This window comes from Trachinotus anak, unplaced genomic scaffold (assembly GCF_046630095.1).
Source record: "Trachinotus anak isolate AG129_WGS33_773 ecotype Australia unplaced genomic scaffold, CSIRO_AGI_Tana_v1 ptg000002l, whole genome shotgun sequence".
Classification (NCBI taxonomy): Eukaryota; Metazoa; Chordata; class Actinopteri; order Carangiformes; family Carangidae; genus Trachinotus; species Trachinotus anak.
This window is the reverse complement of record NW_027273853.1, coordinates 6,040,569-6,067,009: the sequence shown is the minus strand read 5'-3', so window position 1 is coordinate 6,067,009 and position 26,441 is coordinate 6,040,569. Positions and strand designations below refer to the sequence as shown.

General features: G+C 40.3%; 1 long non-coding RNA gene across 1 annotated transcript; it reads right to left on the bottom strand.

Moving 5' to 3' along the window:
• Positions 1-1,843: 1,843 nt before the first annotated feature.
• LOC139629859 (uncharacterized) lies at positions 1,844-26,441 on the bottom strand. Its single transcript, XR_011693063.1, has 3 exons — positions 17,121-26,441; positions 9,216-9,310; positions 1,844-9,001 (listed from the first exon to the last, which is right to left on the bottom strand). It is a non-coding gene; the product is annotated as an uncharacterized lncRNA (long non-coding RNA).

Here is a 26,441-nt window from a genome sequence, read left to right as displayed (position 1 = left end):
TGAGCAAACAAGGCTAAAAAGAGCCTTTAATGGCTTTGGTATGCAACAATATAAGCTTACATATTTAGTTTTTACTTTATTGGATATATACACACAATCTTTTTCATATTTATCTACCATTTGCTCTAACTCAAAGTTCAAATGTCCAAAGTAATGCCTCTTAGGTTATTAATAATACCTCAAAGGACAACAGTGCTTTATAGAGTGTTTCCCACACTCTCACTTTCCATTCTTTCACATTTCAGACAAAAGACTCAGTGTCTCAATATCCTGATTTAACCAGTCTTTATTTGATTGATCTGATTTTGAAAATGCTCTCGTATCTCACCATTGTAGGCCACAGAAAGCTGTCTGGTTTATATCCTATTGGTGTCAGCTGTAGCTGAAGGCAATGTGATGCATCAAAAAAGCTCTGGGAATCATTACCAATTCTCCCTTCCAAAGAGGGATTAAATATTATTTATAGGGCAGGGGGTAGACTTAAGTTCACTTCAATTGCTTCTAACCCTGTTGTCAATCTAAATGATACACTTGCAGAGGTGAGGCCTTTATTGGAGAGCTGGATGTATTGGAGAGTTGAAACTCTCCATTTCACCGCGTGATGAGCTGAAACCAAATTATACTGAATGCACAAGGAACGAGAAATTGAAATTGACTGACAACATGCAAGCAATCTGAATCCATCTATATATTCTGGTCTGCAGCATCACTCATTGATCACTTTCTATTTTAGCTACATGTAGATTAAAAAGGGGTATCAAACAGGATAATAAAACACTTTTGTAAATTAAAGGCAACCACTGAGGAACAAAAAACAACCTTGAGTTTATCTTAAACAGAAAGTCACAGAGCAGAGTGGTGTTTTCTTTTTTTTTTTTTTAATTCCTTGTCTTTTTTTCATAGCACTACCCCACCTTGCCCATTCGTCTGAGGTTATGGTGCACTAAAACACACTCCACTGCCTCCACTGACCCTGTCCAGCATCATAGATCTACATTACAGACTTGGTCCTGCATAGGCTGTCTGTATGACTGATTCTGCCATGTGCCGCCGCCGCCCCTCCTCCTCCTCCTCCCCCTCCTCCTCTTCACAAGGACAGAACTCTGAGTTCTTGCAAAGTTTCTGGAGAGTGGCAGTGCAGTGATGGGCTTCAGTGAAGTCATAACTCATAACTTTTCACTTGTTTATGAAGACTCTTATTAGTCTGTGAAACTTAAGACATAAAAAAAATTAAGACATAAAATCTTAGAGATGGCATCTTCTCAGAGATAAATTCCCTCCAGCCGTGATTAAAGAAACATGATGATACATGGCTTTGCTGTTGTATCTAACATCCAAAGATTTTATGTGTCATCTTAACAGTGGAATTTGTGTTGCAGGGACTGAACGATAAGGACAGCGATGTCCTTCAGCACAGCCAAATAGCACTGATCTCTTAGATGTTCACTGTGTAATCTAATAATCAGTACATATTCATTTTTTTCCTGTCTGTTTGAATGTTGCTCTGGCAAGCAGCAGTGTGGGATTTAAAGGGTTCCCTTTCATTAGTAATTGTGCTCCTACCCACCCATCTCAAGACTTGTGCATCTATCACCTGCTTTCTCGTTAGGGTCCAAATCCTTTGTCACAGGACTGTGGCTTTATGAGCAAGTATCCAGCTCAGATTTTGGATGTTGATTTAATGGCGGCAGAGGATAGTGATGGGCTCTACCCAGAGCATGTCAGAATTCATTTAAGTTGATGGTCTTTGATGTCTCCTCGCGCAGACGAGGTGTGGAGTTATTACCTCCTCATCACAGGCTGCCCCCCCCCCCCCCCCTCCTCCCGTCTTTGCTCTGCCCTCGTCTCTCCATCTGTCTGTCTTTATCAATGTGTCTGCTGTCAGAGAGGGTGGGAACCAAGCAGGAGGAAAAACATCTCAATACAAAGTAGCCTTCAAAATCTCAGCTTCACTAAAAGCAATTCCACCATGACGCCAGCGAGGCTGAGCTGTACTGTATCAAAGGTGTCAGCTGACTGCTTGACACAAGCCACTGGATTTCTGATGGGGTTATTTTCCTGAAGACATTTACAGTGCAGCTGACCCAGAACACACAGCGTTTTTGGTGGGCTGATGCATTCAATTCAATAGTATTTCATAGAATCAGCAAAACAGCTGACCAAAGCACACTGACACTTCCTTTCAGATGTATTTTTTTGGGGAATTCATTTCTTAAGAGATATCAAATAGGTTTGTGTCTATTTTCACCTTGTGCCTTGTAAGACATTCCCTGTGTATCTGAAATATTCAACCGTCACGGAAACTAAACCTTGAAAAAGTGAGTCTATTCCCTCAGTACAAAACATTTGTCTGCAATGTTTTTAAAAATTGAAACAAAAACAAAGGTCTTGATAAATCGCATATTCCTCATGTAGCCCATTTATAAACTATATAACCACATACAGTGGCTTCAGACAGTATTCAAACCCCTTTACTTTTCCACATTTAAAACAAAAAGTCTGCATCACACTGACCAGCTCTCGCCTCACATAAGCAAACTGACAGAACATATGGCCTGTGTTTTTCAGTCTAATCTTACTGAAGACCATTAAACTGCCTTATGTACTAGGTCACAGTTGTCTGTCATACTGGAGGGAGAGAGGGGAAGGAGGGAAATGGAAAGTCGATAGGAGTGTTCAGGATGACTTAGCCGTCCTCGCCATGATGAAGTGACACTGATTAACTCAGATTAAGACGCAGACGCCTGGCCTTCAGTTTGCCTCTATCATTTTGCTAAGGGCAGACAATGTCTGGTAATTCCTTTATACTGTGCAACATACAGTATGTCGTTCTTTTGTCACCATTGTTACCAAGTCCTATTCAGGGTCCATGAAATACAAGAACTCATAACTAGACATTAGTGGTTTCTGTCATGATGTATTAAACTCTTTAATATTTTTTTCAGTCAATATTCTGTTTCTACAGTGGCAGTTCTCAGTAAGCATTTTAATGAATAACATATTTGTGTAAACAAATAAAATGCAATGCAGATGACAAACTGATCACTAGGTAACAGAACTTCATTAAGAGAACTGTGTGTAATTAAACTGACAAATTAAGCTCCACCTATGTAAACAACACTCAACCCTGTGGTTGTTAATGTTGTAATTAATAGTATAGTTAACAACTGATTTGTGCTTGAGTTTACAGCCTTTTAAGTTAATACGGTTATACTTTATGGGGTTTTTTTCCAGCACACCATGACTGTAAACCTGCTGAGAGCATGTATTGGGATTGCAGGAAAAAGGACATATTTATATTGAGATGTTACAGGTTTTCTTCTTGACTTGCTACATTTGCTGCCCAGAAAAGGCTGCTGGTCTGCACTGATGTGTGGCCATAATGAGATGCCATAGTGATGATGGTGCATTCAAAAGATAACACTTTCATTACGCTTAAATAAATCAATTTAGGAAGGCAAAATTAAAATTACCCAGCTATGAACAATTTGAGGCAGTTGCGTATTAACAATCTGTAATTAAAGTGAAATGTAAAACCAGTTAGTTATGGTTCATTGAAGGCAAGAAACCCACTTCAAACTCTAGTTCAAGGAGGGTTCAGAAGTTCAATGGAGATGGTGTCTAAATACTAAATATAGCCACTGGAGAGGGCACGGTTAAGTTTTCAAGTACCAGCTTTTGATCGGGCTGAGTGAAGATGATTTGCTGTGATCTTGAGGCAGACCTGGCCAAGCAGCCTTGTGATTTTTCCTTCGCTAAAACGGCGTGAAGTTGTATTTAATTACTGCTCTCCTGTAACTACATCTTGTTCTGCACCCTCGATTTTATAAATTCTTGTTGAATCCCAGACTGCTTATCCCTCAGAGCCACCTCCTCATGATGAAATACTAAAAATGCTGTGGACCCCATCTGTCTTTTGGTCATATAGGAAATGAAAGACTCATGCCAGTTGAGTGTCAGCATGAAAAGGGCATTTGCTTATTTGTAATACCCTGGGCACTGCTCTGACCAGCCATGCTGGAAGGACGAGAGAGGGACAATAAAATGCAAGGACATTGGGCCCCTTCCCCACTCACCCATCATCCTGCTCTCCTCTCCACACTCACAATGAGGAGGGAAATGATGCGTTAAACACGGTGGAGCCGCTCATTCTATAAAATAGCGCCATGAAGGAGAGGAGATATTGCCAGTAAAAAAAAAAGGCAGAAATGACAACTTGTTATTCACAGTTCTCACACAATGTGCCTGTAGTTTTACGACTATGAGCTCCACAACTAGGCCCAAAGAATCCACCCACAAATCTCACCACTTGGCAGACTTAGACTGAAATCAACTGTTAAACAGAAATTCACCATCATGATAGCATAGCCGTGTGGATGGCACTGCTTATAATTATAATTCATGAAAACCGCCTGTACCCCACAGCAAATTTGAAAATACTGTTATAGACAACGTTCTGCAGGGCATACAACTCTTAAAGGATTCAACTGTGTAAACAAAAGAACGTATTTTCCTCAAAAAAAAGAAGCTCCTCACAAATCTAAAGGCACCTGGCAAATGCAGGAATATCAAGTTAAAATTCTTTGCTACTGCAGTTAATCTTTGTGCTCATGGACTCAGTAAAAAGATCTCAGGAAGCAGCAGGTATGCTGCAGAAATCTCTCATACACACAAACACACAACACAAATATGCACAACACCCACAACAACATAGGGGAAGCACAGCTGAAATTGAAGAGACTTAAGTGAAAATTGAATTGCTAAACCTCATTTGTCAGTGAAATAGGAACAGAAGAGGTGGAAGTAGAAAAGAGAAGCAACGCCAGGCTAAGAGACACTGAAATTCTTCTCCTTGTCTTAATTGCTTTCTGCTTCCTTTTATTTTCACCCCCGGGTAGACAACACTTACTTCTCCTACCTCTGCACCATTTCTGAAAATCTGTATCGCTGAAAAATGTCTGTTGCAGAGCGAAACTATGATGTTGATATGTTATTTAAACACATTTTTCCTCATATAAAAAACATTTTATCAAATGTATTCTTTTTATTTGCCTTGTGAATTTATTTTCCTTTTTATGTGCAAGAATCAAGTGAAACACAATTGAAAAACAGTCAGCTTCATGGCTGATCTGGGCATAAAGAATAAAATAAAGCAGATCACAATCCAGTCCTTTCGTAACTGTACTATGTGTAGTGTTGCATCGCTGCTCTCCTTTACAGCAGCGGGGCTCTGCAGTGCAGCCTTATACTCTCACACCAGTGTTTGTGAATGTGCATATTGACTATGCAAATGATCCGAAGTTCTGATGCCACGATTTGCAAAACAACGTTTCACAGATTCACTAAGTGCAGACTCACAGAGAGCAGTGTACTAAACATTCAGGTAGCAGCCTCTGGTGCTGTCCATCACTGTTACTGGTTAAAATGAAAAATGATGCCAGTGGCAAACCATATCAGTTGTCACTAATTAATGTTAAATCCATGAGTAACTTCATCACAGGCTAAAAATTACACTGGCTTGTTTGCAAGGCATTGAGGAAAGACCCTCCACTCTGCAGCAACACTGTCCAACCAAATTGACTGTGTAGTTCCAACAACCCCGACGGAGGAACATGTCTGTTTTTTCTTGTGCATCGCGTCACATCACTTCAAGGAGAAGCAATGTCCCAGTTATGCAGCAGTCACACAACAAAGTGAGATTTGCTCGTCAGTGCAAAACAGGGGCAGGCTGGAAGTTTGTTGACGTATCCCTCTCAAGGCAGGAATGTTGGGCCTTTTTTCCGCCTCGTCGTTCTTTATAAAAGGTTTGAACACGGAAAGGGGCAGGGTTGTAGTGCACTGTATATATTGTTTGTTAACCTTTACAGTGTATCCCTGATTTGATTTTCATAGAAAAAACAAAAAACAATAAACAAAAGTAATTGACTTTTAAGAAGGCGTGTCTAAGTCTTCAAACTTTTGGTCCTATCATATTAATAATTCAAGTTTATCAATTTAACAGATTTGAACCAGGCCCCTCAGTATTTGGATCAAGATGCTCATGAAAAAAAAAACTGTGTCAGATACATACAGTATGTAACCCACATTTAGTTGTAAGCTTTAGATCATACTCAGAATGTACAAACAGTTACATTTATAGAAGGACGAGACCAAAAAAACTTGATCCAGACATCAGACATCACTGAGTTGATATCTGGAGATGCAGTGATGCAGCTATGTTGTCCAACTGGACGACAGGACACTGTAGCAACATCACAGCACCCCCAATATCTGAGCAATTCCCATGGTGAGTTAGGTATTATAATGACTTACAGGAATAACGGTCAAAATTATGAAAAATAAGGAGCAGATTGTAAAAACTGAATTTCCTACTCAGAACACCAAACAAGGTGCGGTCTCGATGTTTCTGCAGAACAGTCCTTCAATTCTTTTCAGGCAAGTATCAGATTGTCTTTTGTCTTTTTCTGTCAAAAGCACAATTTCAACTGCGCCAATGAAAAAGATAGTCACTATATCTAATTGCCCTCAGGACAAAGTAATAAAGATCTCTGCCGTTCTGTTTTCTGCACCGTTTTGCCCAAGGGCCTCCAAAGTTGCCATTCAGCTGTGAAGAGGCAGCGTTATTAAAATTTTCCTCAAACACACCACGGCACCTGATGAGCCTGGTCATGGCTGAGCACCTGTGCAGAATCACAGCACATTTCAAGCCTGTTTCTTTCATCAGTGCATGCCCCACTTCAGTAGATGCTACATTTAAGATGAAAAAGACTTGGTCACCAGCTCCCTGTGCCGAAATGACCAAACGGAATTCAAACTCATGAAAATGAAACATTTGATGGTACAAATAGATAGACACTGACACTGAGAGTCAGTTTAGACAGATTGTCGGCTGCTTCCATACAAGAAAGGTACATGGAAGCTCGGGTGTTTGTTGTGCAGACAGCAATAGTGTCAAGGTCTATTGATTTAGCAGCCAGCTCCTGGCATAATCAAAGCCCATCCCAGAGGCAGCACCGTCACTGCTCCACTGCACTCCAATCATATTTGCACTTGATCACATCCCAAAGAGCTTGTCACCTCAGTGTTTTGTGACACTTAAACCTGATATATACACCCCCAACTTGTAAAATGGAAGTTGACCTTCTTCTCCTCAGGTAAACTGCAGGCTCCAATGCCCTCTGAATGAGATGTTGTTTCACTATAGCACCATGGAGTGAGTGTTAATGCCATGCATTATTCCACTAACCCACTGAAGAAAGCATGGAGCAAACGAGGCCTGGTGTGGTAAATCTGAGTTTAGTAAGGGTTTGTGGGTAAGGAGCCCTGAGGTTATCATCTGGCAGTTTTACTGACATGGATTTTCACACCATTTCAAACCTCAAGCAAGAAAGGCAAAGTAATCAGCAGCACATTTGCGACTATCTTGAACAGACACGACCTTATTAAGCACCTGTAGTGTGCAGGATTGTTTGCATTACAGTCTCATGGGATGAGACAAGCTTGTAAATAAGCAGTGTCATGTTTAGTGCAACAATTCTTTACCTCACAATATATACACATAGATGTTACAGAGGTTGTGCTACAGGGAGCGAAGCATAGCAAGATCATAAACATGAAATCATGCAGTAGCCTGCTCTAAAACTTGTCTTGCGACTGCCCTGATTAGTATGACCATCATAAGAAAACAACTTGTTTATTGTGTGGGTTAAAACAAACAAGTGTGCAGACACAGTGCACAAGGGAATGAGGCTTTGATGTGCTACACAGTGCACACAGTTAAGTAGGTCTAAACTATATGATTAAATATTAAAGAATGTTTTCTGGATGTTCTATGATATTAAAATGTTCAATTATGAATGTTTACCATGCATCTTTGCTTTGGACTGCACATTGTAGGCCTTCGCATGGAATATTCTCATGCCCTGGATGCATTTATTTCATTGCTCCGTTTGCCAGACTGCAAACAAGAATACATGTCGTCTGGGGAAATGAAAGAATTACCTATATAGTGGAGGCTGCGAAAACAAGATTTGTTAAGAGTTAGCTCGAGCTGTCTGGAGTGTTCAGCATCAGTGAGCTTCAACCAATGGAAACTCCTGAGAGACAAAGCAGTATCTCCTCCTGTCTATCCAGCTGCCCCAGACTGGCATTATTTAGCCTCTGGTCGTCTCAGTCTATCCTCTTCACTTGCCTTTTGTAATCCATTCTTCACGTTTTTGCCGCCTTGTCTTGAAATTCTCCGGGTGGGAGCTTGAGAATTGTTTGAGAAACTTTTGAATTTATGAAATTTTTGAAATTTTCTCAAAGTTTTCCTCTGTTAAAGCATAACGGGCTGTCTTTATGTGTGGAGTCAAGCAGGTGATGTGATGTTGGCTCTAGATGTGCAGTTTTTCTTCCTCAGGCAAATGCAGCCTGTTGGCTCAGAAAATATCAATGAAGCAGCACCACGGCTCCGTAACATCACAGTGAAATGGAGCATGTCACATACAGGCTTGACCCTGGAAAAGTAATTGATTGATAGATGGTCAGACGGATTAATGACAGACAGCATTCCACCAGAGACTGGCTGGCAAAAAGACATCTCCGGTAAACTGTGTGTGAATCGCCATTCCAGCCAACTTGCCCCCTCCTGTCAACCTGCATCTGGCTGGCGGGGCAAGTGATTGATGACAGCTGTCAGTCTGCTATCCGCTCCAGCTCGTCACCCTCGCTGGATGCCACTTCTGCTGCGGTAAGAGTCCATCTCCCTTGCCTGGCAGGTTTGACAGAGTAGAGCCACATTGAATCTAGGTCTCATCTACCCAGTCAACAACAGCTGCCCCGTCTTTCCCCTCACAACCCCACAAAAAAGGCAGAAAACTAAGCATGGGGGCTCACAGGAGTCTGATTGAAGTGTGGTCAGTTTTCTAGGACATGTACGACATGTGGACATTAAGACAGCCGCTAAACCAGAGGGCAAAGCAAGCAACTTGCTGCATGAGTTGTGGTTCAGCTACTGGAACTGAAGGACAGACAGAGACGGAAGGAAAACGGGGGAAAAAGTCAGACAGGCAATGTCAAGTGAAAACCAGAGCTGCTCATCATTACACTACAAACGTGGTTTGGCTATAAGTAAACCTGCCAGGATGATGACTGAAAGGCTTTGAATGTCATTAATTAATTAGTTTAAGTAAGATCACAGGCCTCAACATCTACATCAAAGAAAGTAGCTTTACTTTCATTTTGCCAGCAGCGCCGGGAGCAGGATGCAGCACTGTGGAAGTGTTCTTGCCAGCGGAGTTAAAACAGGTGCCCACTGAAGCATATGAGTCTGCACATAAAAAAGAGAATTTCAAAAAGACATAGAAATCAGTCATTTTGGCTTTATAGACACAAAGTTGTGATATAGATTGCAGATATTCTGCAGTGCATCTTTAATCAGTCACCGGAGGCTAGTGAAACCACTGCTGACCTACAGGATGGTAAACATAAAAAAAAGAAAAACATCTGTTTGGCTCTTAAATGAGGGTAGATTTTGTTCATTTATGTGACTCAGGAGGTTTTTGCTTATACTGCATTTTATACACTTTTTTAAAAATTCTTCATTTTCTCAGCATTTGCATTCCCAGTAGGAAATGACATATGCTCTTCCTAATAACAATCTTTATCACATACCTTTAAAATTTTGCTGGTATGAATCACGGTGCTTGGTTTACCATCTGTTTTTGTACTCACATCGACCTCATCGTGCACACAACTCCTTTGGCTGCCAGCTGCCCACTGGCTGAGAGCCACGCAGATACCCTATTAAAAGCTCAACATCTATCGATGTGACAACATGTTTTAAACTGCAACACAGAAGCTGCACACCTGAACACAGCAGATATAATGATACTTTCTACAGGAACGTTTCCTGAAGCAGATGTGACCGTACACGGGCAATGATATGAAGGTGTCAGTGCAGTGTCACTCAGATGTGTTGTTGCTCATAACTGCAACGCTTCAATGAACTTGATGATTCATGAAAGTGATGATTGATGATTATCCATAAAATATCTCCATATACTCCCCATTGCAGCAGACTGTTCCAGGGCCAGACTGCATCATAATTAATCTACAAGTCTATCAACAATTCATGACCTTCCAACTGTAGACAACTTCTATACAGACATTTATATGTCCACATGACATAAAGCAAACCTAACATGATATTAATTTGTAAGGCTTGTCTTCTTGAATGGATCAAAAAAAGGAGAGAGCACTACTCTTATTCATTCATGAGCTATTGTAGGGTTCAAACATGCCATAGTTGAATAAATGCATAAGCACCGTACACTGTATGTGGTGTTTGCATTTTTTTTATCCATACTGAGTTGCTATACTCTAACATACTATCAAATTTCCCTACTATTTTTCCACTTTTTAACACAGTTAAATTAAGAATTTAAGTAGTGTAGGAAAAGATATTTGTATGAAAAAATGTATCAGCACAAATTATAAAGAAACACTGCAACACACAATAGTGCTTTATCCCTATTGATTTAAACTATATAGATTGACTCCTTTTGTCCAAATTTAATTCCATGGGCACTGGCAGGAAATCAATTCTATGCCCAAGAAGTGGTAAAAATTAAAAGTAGAGAGAGAAACTGCTTCCTTAAAAGAAGCAAGTTGTTTTTTTTCCATAAAGAAAGCTGTAACTCTGCCTGTTGCTAGAAATGTAGTTACCTCTGGTGTGTATGAATTTGCGTGGTGTAGCTTTAAATTAAGCAATAAATCAATAAAAATTATATCAGCCATACATAGCTGTGTTATTTGGATTATCCTACAAACAGCATTTCAGTGCAACTTTCAGATTTAGAGTCTGTCATTCGAATATTTCCATTTCTTCCACCTTTTTACAAGGTGCCCGCCAGTATCAACACTCTGTGAAACAAAGCTTTGCAGGTCAGGAGCAAAAGAAGCCCTGAGGAGTAACAGTTATAGGCTTTCAATTTCCAGATGTGTGATTATTTAAAACCCTCATATCTAAAGTTTATCAATTCAAGTGCTGTGCAGTTAACAGTTACACATAGTGACAGCAATCATTCCTGCGATGCGAAACAGCCTTACTCAAGGCCATTTAGAATTAACTGAGAGTATATCTAATTTTCAGGAAGTCAAGACAAACTCATATAGCTATTTATCTCAAGGCTTCCAGCTGTAATGCTCTATATATTTGAGGGTAAAATGTTGCAGATTCTCACTGGACGAAGCAGCAGATATGACTGGTTATATGTGTGTGTTCCCTCTGGTGACTTGTCGCAGGGGATTAAAAACATAAATATGGTTGGGGAATCCAATAACCGTGTGCAGTGGAGGGAGAATATGCATCATCTACACCTCACAAACACAAAATGTCAGCAAGCATAGCTGCAGCTGTAACCTTGACAATGACAATAATGGCCATTAAAATGGAAATAATGATGGCTTTGCCCAGCGGGATTACCATGTCTGATCTGTCTGTGCAGCACTGTTGGACTCATCAGTGGCTGGAATCATAAACCCTATTATAGTGTGATCATAACGCTACCACAACCTGAGATTGATTACCTCATAAACATAGTTTACAGAGTACGATATTCAGCTTCAACAAAAGGTTAACCATGCTAACATAAGGTGCTGAGGAATATCTGGAACCCACATTACAAACAGTATTGCTTGTTAATAAAAATGTAATGTCAAACCAGGTAGTAGGCGTGATCTTTGCACCATGGACGGTGCCTTCAGGTGAATTGTTGTAGCCTTTGATTTACCATCCTGACCAAAATGGCCCCAAGGTCTGCACATCACTGAATAGTAATTTGGGCGAATCCTTCCCTGCATGCCAGGTATGATAAATTATAAAATGGCTGCAGTGTGAATAAAGGCAACACCACTGAATGTTATTTGCATTTACCTTAACTCCATCACTGCTTAATGTCTTTGTATCTTCTATGGCTGGGCTCATGCTACTTGTTCAGCTGCTGACAGGCTATTTTTAACTTAGATTATGGAAACTGAAGCTGATGATTCGTGTGTGTGTCTGGGTATCTGTGTGTCTGTGAGAAGCTGTCTGCTAACAAAGCAACTACTGCACATCTGAGTGCCAAGATGGATGAATTTCCTGCCTCAGTCTCTGCGGTTTCCCAACTGCTGATCACTGTACACTAACCATGCAATAGAGTGCCCAGCGCACAAATATAGGTCTGTTGAGGACAAGACTAACAATGCATGACAGGGGATACAGAAAGCTCTTGGCAGACTCTCTGATCAAATCAATAGAAATGAAGATGTCTTTCCGAAATAGGGCAACTGGCCCCAGCTTCGTTCTGTTTTGGCTCCATTAACAGATCAATCTGACGGGGTCGTGTGCGAGGCAGGTCCACAAACACAAGTCATTTAAGCATAAAAACCGACGCTGGCTGTGTTCCATCCCAGAGATTTGCCCATTTCATAGCGTCCTCCCTCACAGATCTAAGGTGAATGGACATAAAGCCTTCCCTCTTCATACCTTGTTATTTACATTCAGTAATTCTATTAGGTCTCTAGAGGCAGGAGGACTAGGGCTTGTGTGTGTGTTCGAGGATGTGTTTATGTACAGGGATTTAAGTGCCAGCAGAACAAACAAAGACTGAATGCCCCACACGTTTAATTAGGTGCATCAGCTTTAATGGCAGTAAATATTAAATCTGATATGAGTTTGAATTTGGATTAGACGTATTATCACAAGAGGGTGCAGTGTGGTAGTCAAGGGAAAAAACTGCGTTCGAGGTAATTACAACTGCAACATATCAGAGTTTATTCTATTAGCTGAGAGAAACGCAGAGCTGGCAGTTTGTGTATGGCATTCATTGTCTTTGTCTCAGTTTCAGTAGATACTCTTAAATTCATCTTCTCAATATGGGTATTAAAATGAGTAAACACCTCTGTTCTTAAATTAATCCAGGTTATTGTTTGCATTGAACAGTCTAAATCAGTTTTTGTGAGCATGAACCAGCACTTTCTTTAAAAGTCTCCTATCACATTGCATCAGTTTCCAGACTAAAACTCCTCCACTGACTTCCTTTGTATAATTAATGGATAACAAGTGCAAGCAGTTAATTTGTTAACTGCGTAGTAGATCATATTTGCTGTGGTTGTTTTGCTCTTGATATGTGTGGATGCCTTTTATTTTAAGCTACTGCATGACAAGGAAATTTCCCCACAGGGAGCAGTAAAGTAAATGTTGTCTGGTGATCAAATCTATACAATATGATGTCTGAATCTCACTGTGTTAAAGTGTTTACTCTAATAGGTGAAATGCTGTACCAAACTGTAAAATGTACTGCATTAGTGTCTGCTGTTCCCATCAGTTCAACAGAACCTTGTGTGTCTGCTAAATGTGTAAACAGGCATTTGTTTGCTAACATCATAATTCTATAAGGTGATAATCTGTCAGATGTTGTGTTTTCAGCTCGCTCTACTGAAAAAAAAAAAAGCATTAATGCAGCTTTAAATAATGGAGGGCTTGCTGAAAACAAATACAGCAGCAGCACATTTTGTGCTCAAATACTGACAATATGGCCACCATTGTTGTATTTTATGATTAAATAGGGCTAAACGGAAGCATTTTACAATTCAAAAAGTGTTTTATTGTAGAGCTAATCTTCTAAAAATGTGTTTGTACAGAGCGGATATAAACAGAAGGTGTCATATTACAGCTTAGAAGGCAGGACAAGCTTTGTTCTTGTTTCTGGCTGTGAGAGGCTGCAGAAAATGTTCACTAATACAGACCGTTTTCTTGGAGCACAAGAGTAACACACAAAGCTAAAAATCAGTATTATCCCCCTTTTAAGCCGTTGTCAACCAGAGACAAGAAATACTCCATCAACCTTCAGGGAACTGTAATACTCCCACACAGACTGTGCAGTATTGAATAACAGCCTGATTTAAGTGCCCATCACTGTCCTAATTGGTTTCCTCTGGCTCTGTGTCTACTCTGCTTTCTCAATCTCTCACTAACGTTCTGACCATCTCTCTACCTCTCTCTCCCCGAGGCATCACGCACATCTCTCCTGCTCTCTTCTTCCTCACAGTACCTTCCCTCCTAGAAGTTCTGTCTTTTAGTGTGCTCCCTTTGAAATATCACTTTGACACACTTGCCAAATCAGTCTGTTCTCTAATTAAATGGATATGCAGTATAGTTTTCCTGCTTTCCTGCTCTAAGAGTTGCTAATTCTGACACATTTTACTGTCAGTGTGCACTTCCGTGTGGGCCTAAAAGGTGCTGTGACATCTCCCTATGTAATTTTCTGGGAACATGGATACATTTGATTAAAAAGAAATTGTTTTCACTGGCCATATATGACATACATGCCTTTTGCATTCATCATAATAAGAAATATTGTAATATTTTACATATAAATATGAAAACACAGAAATTACAGTATGTATGTAACATATGAATATACTGTCAGAACACCAGGGTCTCACATGCTGCTCAAGAGGACAGAATCTGACTTACAATCGACAGTAAACACCACACTGTGTACTGAAGCAGCATGGCATACAGTGTGGAACAAGGAAATAAAGCTCAGTCAAGTGTAAAAAACCTCAAATAAACCTTCTGAGTCCCAAAAGTCAGAGTGCCCTTCACTGTCAGTGGAGCAGCTGCAGGCTTTGCAAAAGTAACTACAGCAAGCTAAGACTAAATAACCTGAGGTACGTTTGTAAATGTTAACATGCATTTCTCAGCAATTAATCAGCTATTATAAGATTTGTGTAGCCAGTGGTACCCACAGAGCTTGACCTATGGGCGTGTCTTTCTTCACTTATTTGCCACTCAGTGTACCATGGAGGTTCTAACACTGGCTTCTCACCAGTGCCTGTAGGTGTTTGCTTTCAAATACAATTACAAGTACAATTATCTTAATTTATACAATGATCTAATGCAAACAAAACAATAACAAAAGACGGCATTTAGGAACATGGGAATTGTCTTCACCACCATTGCCGTCAGCTTCTCCAGGTTTGGATTCCCCCAGTGTGTCATACAGGAGGTCTTTTTCAGGAGTTCTCCTCCTCTCCAAATCATTGATCCTTCATCCGGTTAAAACACACACATGCACATACATAGTTGAAAACAACCAAGGTGAAAAATGTGTACCTTAAACATGTGACTTAAAACTAGATAAAAGTCCATTTTGAGCTCCTGGCAGGCAGCCAAAATGCTGATGCATGTGCACAGGAGATGTAACATCACTGACAGCCAACCAAATGAAACACACCATTACCTAGATTAAAATAGAAACATGTAACATGTAAATACAGAACTCAAAAAATATATAACATAGGTCCAGTCATTTTTGGAAAAGTTACATATCATTGCTTTAAAAACCATAAACTTTTTGTTTTAATCCTAGTTTAAAATTCACTGCTTTCCCAGCTAACAACTGTGTCCCAGATAAGAAGACAAGAATGTGTTAAGTCCACATGCTTCCACAGACTTCCATTTCTTCCTGTGGGTATCAGGTGATTGACAGCAAGTAGAGCATAACGTAATGTGCGCACTGATGTAAAAAAAACTCAAGCACAATAAAATAACCCACACAAACAGTGACACACCCAAATTTAGGCTCAGATTTTGCTGTGGTGGATCACTCAGGTGGAAGTTGTTTTTGTTACTGTTCATACTATACAAGAATGAAGGGTAGCAAATTGAGAAAAACAAGCTCTGCTACATTCAGATGAATATATGCAGAAGACGCAAGGGAAAATGAGAATAGCTTCTGACAAAGTCAGTATCACGGTAAGGGTAATACTGAATAACGAAGCAAGAAAGAATGAGCTGAAAGATCGATATCAATGATATTCAAATATAACGTATACTGTAGCACAATTAAAGCTAACATACTGACCAAACCGTGCAAAAATGATAAAAATAGAAAATAAATTGGTTGTGCAGAACGACAGAAATGTCTACTTTTTTATACATACACATAGAAAAGCATTGTTTAAACATGGCTACCACTAAAGTGTAGTGGTTGCACTAAGTGATGTCACGCCCTTTTTGACAGAGGTTCTTTCTTGCAACTGTTTTTTTTCTTTTGTTGTTGTTGTAGTAAGATAAAAAATTCACCACCTCCAAAGTTTGATGGACTTTTTAATAATTGCAGATCTCTTAAGTACCCCGTCTTTACATATTTCATTAAAGTGTGGTTTCCTAACACTGCTGAGACCTCTCAGAGACATCACATATCATGCTTGCAGTCATTAAAAATAGGAATTCCTTATAGTCGCTTATAGCAGAAAAACAATTAGGTTTATCCAGGAGTGGACTGGGATGTAAGAACAGTATACTACAGAATACTACATGGTCCCTGACAGGGCTGTCAGATGTAAAGTAGCATTTGTGCTACAGTTGAGCAAGTTTACATTGTGTATTTCATACTGATGTTCATTAACATGAATTGTCCAACAAATAATGAGTAAATAAATATGTATTTAAGTGCAGTAGGAGTTTAACACGGCAATTGTGCCAACGGTACAAGCTAATAGAGGAGTCAAATGAAAATCAAATAATGCATATCATACAGATATGTGATTTACACCTGTCCCTTAATTGCATCCTCAATAAACTTTAAGAGGAGATCTTTTAAGTACATGGATCTAAAATATTAAAAACACAAGTACTCAATATGCATAAGGGATAGTTACAGTGTGTTATATTAATCATATAAATTATTGACATATTTTTACCTATGGAAATACAGATGAACTGCATATTAATGTCATCAAGATCGAGGTAATGTTAATTACTTGTAGGTAAATGTTGCATCATATGCTTTGGCTGAATTAAAAGTAACTACAAACTATCTCTCTCAGAAATATGGTGGTGTGAGTAAGTAAATAAGTAACATCAAATGGTACCATGACCAATCATGTGTGACTTGACAGTTATTAATATAAAATGGGGAACTGTAAATAGACCCTGTCCATGGTGTCTGTATGTAAACAGCACACACAAAGATAAACCTGAGTAACGTTAGCCTCAACTACAGCAACGGCCACATTCAGACAATTGAGTAAAATGTATTTACCCACTGCAAGAAGAGAGGTCAGGGTGTGTTTGACTCACTTACCTCATATCTGGAGTCCCCTGACTGTCCTTCACGATGGAAAGATGTCCAAAAACCACGTCACATTCCCCCATGGGCCTCAAGTCTTCCACTATGGATGTTTCCATTTAACTGTCCAACTTCCTCCTGTGCTCACATGTTCCAACTCTTTCCTCTTTTGTCTCTACCTGGGCTCAGGTCCATAGTAGCCTCAGCTTCTCTTCCGAGTCTGTCAAAAAGTCCAGAAATCCACCCCCCGAGGCTGCTAGATCACTAAGTTGCTAGCTGAGTCTCACAAAAACACAGTGGCCTATTATCAACAAGCTAATTTGTTAAGCTAACTTAACCCGGATGTAAAGCTAACTTCACGGTTTTTAACGTGTTCTTAAGAAAACTCAAGGTGTTGTTAAGCTAACTGAAGGTGGTGTTTCCCTTGAAAAAACACTGACTGACTGCTGAAGCTACAGTGGCTCCCTTCACTGCCTTGACCATCCAGTTTCACAGCAGCATGAAGTCATTAATCAAAATATACTAGCTTCACCTGGCGTCTTCACCTGGACATGATCTGACCTCCTGTTCACCACGCTGACTGACATTTACCGCCATGGCAGCCCGGGGGGCTTGTTTCCACAGGCTAATTTAAATTAATTCAATAAAAACTGGGGGCTGAACAGTGGTCTGCTGTGTTTGGCTGCCTGTTTGACTTCGTTGGTGCCTGTTGACTGTCATAACCCCAAGAACACAATCTCTCAAGTTAAAATATTCATTTTTATGTTATATTTTTTAACCTGCTAGCAGCTAGTCTTAAGGATATCACTGTTGGTTAGTTGGTCTGTCCACTGACCGCCATCCAACAGTTTTATCAATATACTGTTGTATTTTGCTTTTTTTCTATATTTGGCAATAGTTGCCTATTGGTTATGGTGACTCATAACCTGCCATGTGAGGACCACCTGAACATTAATGGTCAACAGAGGATCAGTCTTAATTTTTTTTCTTTTCTTTTTTGTAACACCCCCTGATATTTTCCTCTTGCCCACCTGAAGGCCAACTCTTCCACTCACACAAGAAATGACAAAACACAGTTGAGCAGATCACCATGAAACTGACCCAGAGCAGAGGAAAAAACATTCCTAGTTTGAACTCACCATGAGCTTTCCTCTTGTACACCATCAGCCAAACTGTCCACTTTGTACACAGCATTTCAAAAACAAATGGCTGGATTGCGGTGTAAGGTTCTGTGGCTCTTCAGGATCCCAGGAACACTGTAGCAACCTCAAAGTTTTTGTTCTGCTGCAAACCATTTTCATCCACAACTTCCAATCTGCTAAGAATAGCAAAACTATCACTATGTTCATTCCATCTATCACTTTTGAATTGTAGTTTGTAGTGAAAATTATGAACAACAGTAATTTTATATATTGAAACATTTTTTCTATTGAAATATTTTTTGTATAGAAATTGTTAAACTGTCCTTTCAACTACAGTGAAATAAAATGAATTCATTACAACCCCACCAATCTGTGCAGAGTGCACCAGCACAAAATGATGGCATGAATCAGTACTTCTTCTAAACACTGTACATTAACAAATGCCAACAGGAAGCCCATAATGGACACAAACCTGACTGAACCTACCTCCACACTGTAATCTGTAGCAGAAAAAGATGCAGGATGAGTGGGAGTTGTCATCTGTGTCAAACAATAAATACAGACATTCAGCTAAATAATTCATTCAGCTGGATTTTACAACCATTTTCCACCATGTAAGGACACTTAAGTGGCAGTCTGCGTATATGATGGTGAGGTTTCCAGCAGTGCTTGCAGCCATAACTATGACTTTACATTCTGTAACATCCAAACAACATCTCGCATTGAAACCCTCCATATGAAATGGGATTCCCATGAACATGTTCATATTATGGTCAATTGAGTTGCATGCTCCTCCAACTATGTGTCTGAGAAGCTTCTCCTGGTTTTAACATCAACATATACCGATATATTGACTTCATAAATATGAACAAAATACTGAAATAAAATACTGTAGTTTTTTTTTGTGTTGTTGATCCTAATAAATCACATTGAGTCAAAAAGATCTTTGAGCTCTCCTATCTGGCTGCTAGATTATCAAACGAAAAAGTAACACTAAAAGATAAACCTGGTTTATTTGGAAGAGAAAATGAAGAGGATTATACTCATGTCCAGTGTAAACATCTATCACAGTTTGCAGACTGGTTCCACTTTGACCTTCCGCACCTGCCGTATTTGTGTGTGCAACCTTTTTTTCCTTGGTTCAATGGATTATTATTGACACTTTGGACGTGTTCACAGTTTTACCCCCAAATAAAGTAATAAAGTAATCTGGCTAAAGGTGGCATATTTACAACCTTGTGTAGCTATGTTAGAGCAGTAATGTCACTGCTACTGTGAGAATGATATCGTCATAACTTAAAGAAATGATGGCCAAAAACAGCAAATGTTGTTGTTAATCAAAATTATTCTTTACAGCAGGTATAATTCATATTTTCATAGTCACAGTGTATCAAATGACAATGTGAAAACAATGTGACAGTGTTGAGAGGGGGGTTTATTTTTCTTTAAAAGAGAATTATCTCCCAAATCTGTGGCTCACCTCAGCTTGACAGGGCTTTATAATGAGTTTCAGCTCACTGTTCAGCTGTCCGGCCCGCAACTTCAGTGTTTTTGTTCTCTCTCACTGCTCTCATAATGTTATTTTCAGCCACAGCAGGCAACTGATTGCAACGACAAAGCCTCCTTTTCAAAAGCTCTAAAACTCCACTGTACACAATACTTGCTAAGCACCAAATGGCAGACGTACACAGTTACCAACTAGCTGGTGAACATCGTGGAGCATTTAGCAGCTAAAGACCCAGATATTTCCCTCAAGGGTTGGTAAAGACCAACAGCAGAGATAAGAGAGTGAAAACTGGCAGCAAACATGACTCCAGATAAATGATAATTACTGCTGGATGTGTAAATAATGACTGATTCCTAACACATTTGCCAACAATGACATCATCACCTTGAAAAGTTGTTATCATCTTACTATCACCTTTAAAGGTGTTGGTGTTTTATGTCAGTGTTGTATTCACTGCTTCTTTCTGCTGCCCCCAAGTGGACACAAAATCATACATTACATGTAAAGTGATCCTGACAACCTCTATTGGTGAGAAACTCTCCAAGGTTGTAGTGTCAGTTAAGATTAATCATCTGTGGGGGCTGGCGAATGTGTCTGGTGCTGTAAATATAAGTCACAAGAAGAAATACTGTGTCGATAACTATTTGTCGTATGTAAAGGCTTGATAATGAGTTTTGAAGGACAGAATCCCACCAAAGTCCAGCAGAAATGTTGTCCATCACTAGGTAATTCAAACATTCAAATTTTGATTCCTAATTTTTATTGTATTTTCGTTTATTATTTATTTAATTCAGACGTTTCCCAAGGCTGTTTTTAAGCAAATGCAATCATACTCTCCATCGTGGAGACGTGATGTGAGGGGAATGTGTCTCAAAATGTTTATCTCTGTTTAGTGCTGAGCCTGAATATGGAGATGCAACATGTTATTGTTGCTCACACAGTTGTTCTCTGATTAGAATCAGGCTTTGAGTCAGAAGGACAATCTCCCTGACAGCTCTCGTTTTTCACTCCTTCCCTCAGTCTTTTTGAGCTGTGAAAGGAAAGTGCAATCTGTTTCAGTGATTACCGACTGACTCACAACAAACTGCCAACACTGGAGTGCTGGAGGTGTCTTACCTCCATTTTACAGGGGGCCTTTTCTCCAAAATGTCTTGTGGCCTCTTTAAATGACAATAAAATAAATGCTTTTGAGTCAGCCCAAGTCTGTTCTGAGATAGGACTTTTTGTCTATTACAGAACATGAAGATAGCATTGCTATACTCAAATAACCTCCCGCCATGAAACAGATCAATAATATTTACATGAGCTGCAGGAATTAGATGCCTTAAGTTCTTGTGGAACCACCTGTCATGTCAGTGAAATGGCAAACTTGTAGCTTCATGTGCATAAGATACCCAAATATGAGTTTGTATTTAAAATTAAATCCCTGGATTTTTACAGCCTCCTGTTCAAATACTTCATGCTGACATCTTACATTGTATTCCTTGGAAAATAATTCCGACTACAACTACTGAACAAAGTAAACTTCCTAAACCAACAACACTCAGAGTAATGACCAGGTTTTACATATTCCACTTTACAATAGATTCCAATAGATGTAATAATTCATTCTCAGCGTTGCATTTCTTCAGAGAAATAACCAGGTCCATGTAGGAAAAGTCACTCATCCTCCTTTGGAACCAGATATTTAATTCAGCTGAGTGGATGTGAGGCTCGAAAATTTTCCATTTACATATTAATTTGCATGTCACAGTAGATCTGTTTCAGTGTGATTTAGTTAGGCTGCAGTGCCTCTGGTGTCTCTCGCACACACTGTTAAATGTGAATGTCACTGCTTGTTGAAAAAGGAACATCGCTGGCTGAGTTCAGGAGCAATGTTCAGTTGTTTTTCTTGTTTACTGATTTATTCTTCTTTGATCTGCCCAGTCATTCATAGTATTTACCCTTTTGGACCATTTATTTTAACTTCATTGTGGAGGTCAGAGGTCAAACTGACACAGAACAGCACCTGGGAAGTAGGTAGGGATCACAGACACTTCAACAGAGCGGATAATTGCTGTGACTCAGGCTTCAACCTGCAGTGATGTCTGAGTTAAAACCAGGTGTCAATCCACAGGTGTGTTGTTGCAATGTTATGACATTCTTGTGATAAAAGTTAAAGAAATAAAATGAAGATATTGTTACGTTAGCATCATCTTCCTACTGATTTTAGTATAAAACCTAGCCACAAATGATTGTTATTTAAAAGGAAACCTGCAACAAGTTTGACAAATTTTAAAGATGTATTAATCAATATTTAATATGTAAATTCTGAATCAAATAACAATTTTTCATTTGGAAGGGGTTACAAATATATGCATGTAGGTGTAAACACAACTCCAAAAGAATCTAACATCTACAGGATGTGTAAAGCGGCAGGTCGTTGGTAACTCATAAGCTTCAAACTATATAAAAACTATATGTCAGTGCTGCTTGTTTTTCAGTAAGTAAAAGGTAAAATGTTAAATGATCTGCACTTGTATAGCACTCCTCTAGTCTTATAAATCACTCAAAGAGTTTTACAATGGAAGCCACATTGACCCATTCATACAGCACTTCTCCCATATAAGCATTTTTTCAACCATATACACACATTCACACACTGGTGATAAACCGAGGGCAGTTTGGGGATGTGAACTGGAAGAGCCAGGAGTCAAACGTCTGATTAATAGATGACCTGCTCTACGTCCTGAGCCACAACTGCCCTCAGTCTGCCCCCTGGTGACCATAGATGAATGAGTGTAATTATAATGCAAAATGTACTTCATGGATTTACAGAACTAAAGAACAGGATTCCTTGTACCTTGATGCCATCCTCTTTGTTCAATTAAAATACACCCACTCCTTTGTGGCATCACAGTTGGATGTGTCCACTCCTTTGTGATATGACATTTGGATGTGCTCAATCCATTGTGACATCACAGGTGGATTAGGCCAGTCCTTGGTGACATCACTATTGGATGATTGCACTCCTTTGTATCATCACAGTTGGACATGGTCAAACTGTTATGAATTCACACTTGGATGTTTTCAGTCCTCTCTGGCATTACAGGTAGATGTGGTCAAACCTTTGTGTTTTCAATATTGGCTGTTTGCACTCCTTTGTGTCATCATTATTGGATGTGATGAATCCTAGATAAGTCCTTTTTGACGTCACTATTTGATGTGGTAAATCAGATGGATTAGGCTAGTCCTTTTTGTCATCACAATTAGATTATTGCAGTCATTTCTGTCATTACAGGTGGACATGGTCACGCCGTTGTGAATTCACACTTAAATTTGGTCAGTCATTTGTGACATCGAAGGTGGATTTGGCCAGTCGTTTTATCATGACATGTGGATGTGCTCAATCCTCCGTGACATCAAAGGCAGTCCTTTGTATCATGATATTTGGATATACTCAATCCTTTGTGACATCAAAGATGGATTTCAGCCTCCTCTGTGACATCCCTATTGGATGTTTCCAGTCCCTTTTGTCGTCACTACTGGATGTGTTCGGTCCATTGTAACATCACAGGTGGATTAGTGCAGTCCTTTTTGTCATCACTGTTGGATTATTGCACTCCTTTGTGTCATCACAGTTGGACATGGTCAAACCTTTGTGAATTCACACGTGGGTGTTTTCAGTCCTCTGAGACATTGTTAGTGGATGTGTCCAGTCCCTTGTGTCGACACTACTGGATGTGCTCAATCCTTTGTGACATCAAAGGCATATTTGGCCAGTCCTTTGTGACATCACTATTGGATGTTTGCACTTGTTTGTGTCATCACAGGTGGATTTGGCCAGTCCTTTGTATCATGATATTTAGATATGCTCAATCCTTTGCGACATCAAAGAAGGATTTCAACCTCCTTTGTGACATCCCTATTGGATATTTGCACTCCTTTGTGTCATCACAGTTGGACATGCTCAAACTGTTGTGAATTCACACGGATGTTTTCAGTCCTTTGTTCCATCACAATTAGATGTGTCCAGTCCCTTGGGTGGTTTTATTACTTTGTATCATGCCATTTGGATGTACTCCTTTGTGACATCAAAGTCAGAGTTGGCCAGTCCTTTGTGATATTACTATTGGATGTTTGAACTTTGTGGCATCACATTTGGTTGTGTCCAGTTCTTTGTGATATGACATTTGGATGTGCTCATTCCATTGTAACATCCGGTGGATTAGTGCAGTCCTTTTTGTCATCACTGTTGGATTATTGCACTCCTTTGTGTCATCACAGTTGGACATGGTCAAACCTTTGTGAATTCACACATGGGTGTTTTCAGTCCTCTGTGACATTGTTAGTGGATGTGTCCAGTCCCTTATGTCGACACTACTGGATGTGCTCAATCCTTTGTGTCATCACAGGTGGATTTGGCCAGTCCTTTGTATCATGACATTTGGATATACTCAATCCTTTGTGACATCAATTGGATGTCACAAAGGATTTCAACCTCCTTTGTGACATCACTGTTGGATATTTGCACTCCTTTGTGACATCACAGTTGCACACAGTGTGTGGACACAGCCAGAGTACTACATAGAACATTACCAGTTAACGCCACAGGGTAAAACGCTTACTGGAGCTGTCACTCTTGCATCTGTCTTTTTTTTCTAGACTTCCTTGATTTCAGCGATGTGGACCGTTGGTGAAGGCTGTGAGCCACGAACATTTTGTTACTCATGTGTGTTGAGGGGTGCCGTGGGAGCTGGCCTCGTGAGGTCCGTACTTGTGTTGAATAAATGTACGGTGTGGAAATTCCTCCACTTTGTCTCCCGCCGCGCTACTCTCTGTTGGAGCTATGCTAGTGGCTAGGTCTTCCACCTACTCCATGTTACAACTGGCACCCGAACATCATTCTCTGGACCTCGCCTGGCCATGCTAATGAGGAGACTGGACCGGACTGGATTGCTTTCTGCTTTTCTCCACCGTGGGAGTCTGCGTGAGTGTGTGTTTTGCCTTTTTCTCCGACGCGAGTGTGCCTGTTGGAAGCTAACTTTTGCTGAAGCTAACGTCACTGCAGTCAGGAGTATTGGAGCTTGCCTCGTGTCCGCAGCGTGGGATGTGTGGACTTGACGTTCCCTCCCTGTTTGCTGAGTATAACGGATCGGTTTCTACTGACTGCCTGATACACTGCATGCTCGGTTTGGATTGAAGAGGGCTATTAAAGCAAGTCTTCTTCGGTTGGATAAAGTGTGTTCAAGCCCCTCCCTTTTTTTCTCCGTGGATTGTGGACTATTTCACTGTAAAGTGAATTGTCTTGTCTTTCTTGGACTTGGACTGTGTGAGTATCTCAGAGGACTGTGTGACTATTGCTTACCATAAAAAAAAAAAAAAATATTGAAAAAGAAATTGGGAAAAATGTATTTGAAGTTTTGAGTCGCTTGTATTGTGCCTTACTGTAGTAGGACTTTAGGACATTTTCAGTCATTTTTCCCACATTGCCATACCTTTTTTTGGGGAGTACTTTCTGTTTTTGCTGTACGTAAAATTCATATACAGTGTTAGGTGTATTTTACAAGAGCTATTGTTATTTGACTGTAGTGTGGACAACTAGTTTGCTTTTGCTGCTAGACAGCTTTAGAGCTAATTTCATAGCATTTATTTGTTTTGAAGTGTTAGTAAATAATGGCAATTCACCCAAACGCACAGGCTGATGACTATGACTGTGACTCTGACATGGACCTTACATGTCTGACTGGGTACACTGTTCCTCACCGTACTACTGCAGGCCTCGAAGAACAGGTTCAGGACCTGCAGTGAGAGGCTGAAAGACTACAAGAGTGTCTGCATGACTCCCTGGAACTACAGCGCAGCATACTCAAACGCTGGGAGCAGTCTGATAAAAATCACTCTGATAGTCCCGGTACCCAACAACCAAATCCAACCCCCATGGCCACTTTGACCCCATTCACACCTGCTGTGACCAAATCAACTAGTTGCAGGCTGTCAACACCTACAGATCCTCACTGAACCTGACTGACATACAGATACTGCATGAACTGCCACGTTTCCCTGCAAAAAAGCCCGGTAAATGGTTTAAAGTGCTCAGTTCACATGTCATCACATGGGCCCAATTCTGCCAGCTCTTCAAAACAGTTTTTCTGCCATCAGACCTCCAAGAGCATGTCCTGAGAGGCATTCTTGAAGGTGTCCAAGCGCCACATGAGCCCCTCCCAACATTTGTGGCTCACATGCTGGGGGAGTTTAATAAACTAAAGAGCCCTTCACCTGGCGCCCCTATCTCCTCAGTGATGGACTTGTTGCTGCGTGCTCATGAACTCCATGCGGTCCTCCCATGGCCACCAGTCTCCTCCTGCACATTTGAGGAGAAGCCAGAACATTGAGCCCCATTGTTATAAATGCTCTCGCCCTGGGTTCATGTCTTGCACTTGCCCAACACTGCATATCAGGCGCCACTACCCACCTAAGGCAACTGTGTCTCCAGATGTAGGTGAGCCAAGTGTCAAGACAGACAGTATGTCTTTTGACACCCCACTTCACACCAGGCAGTCGGGAAACTTCAGGGGAGGGAGGACATTTTGCAGAGGCCCAGAGCCTCACCCATTCGCCTCACACCCACAAGAACAACACGTCCTATGTCATGTTGAGGACACTGACTCCCAGGCTCCCTGGAACACACCACTGAGAACCAAAGTG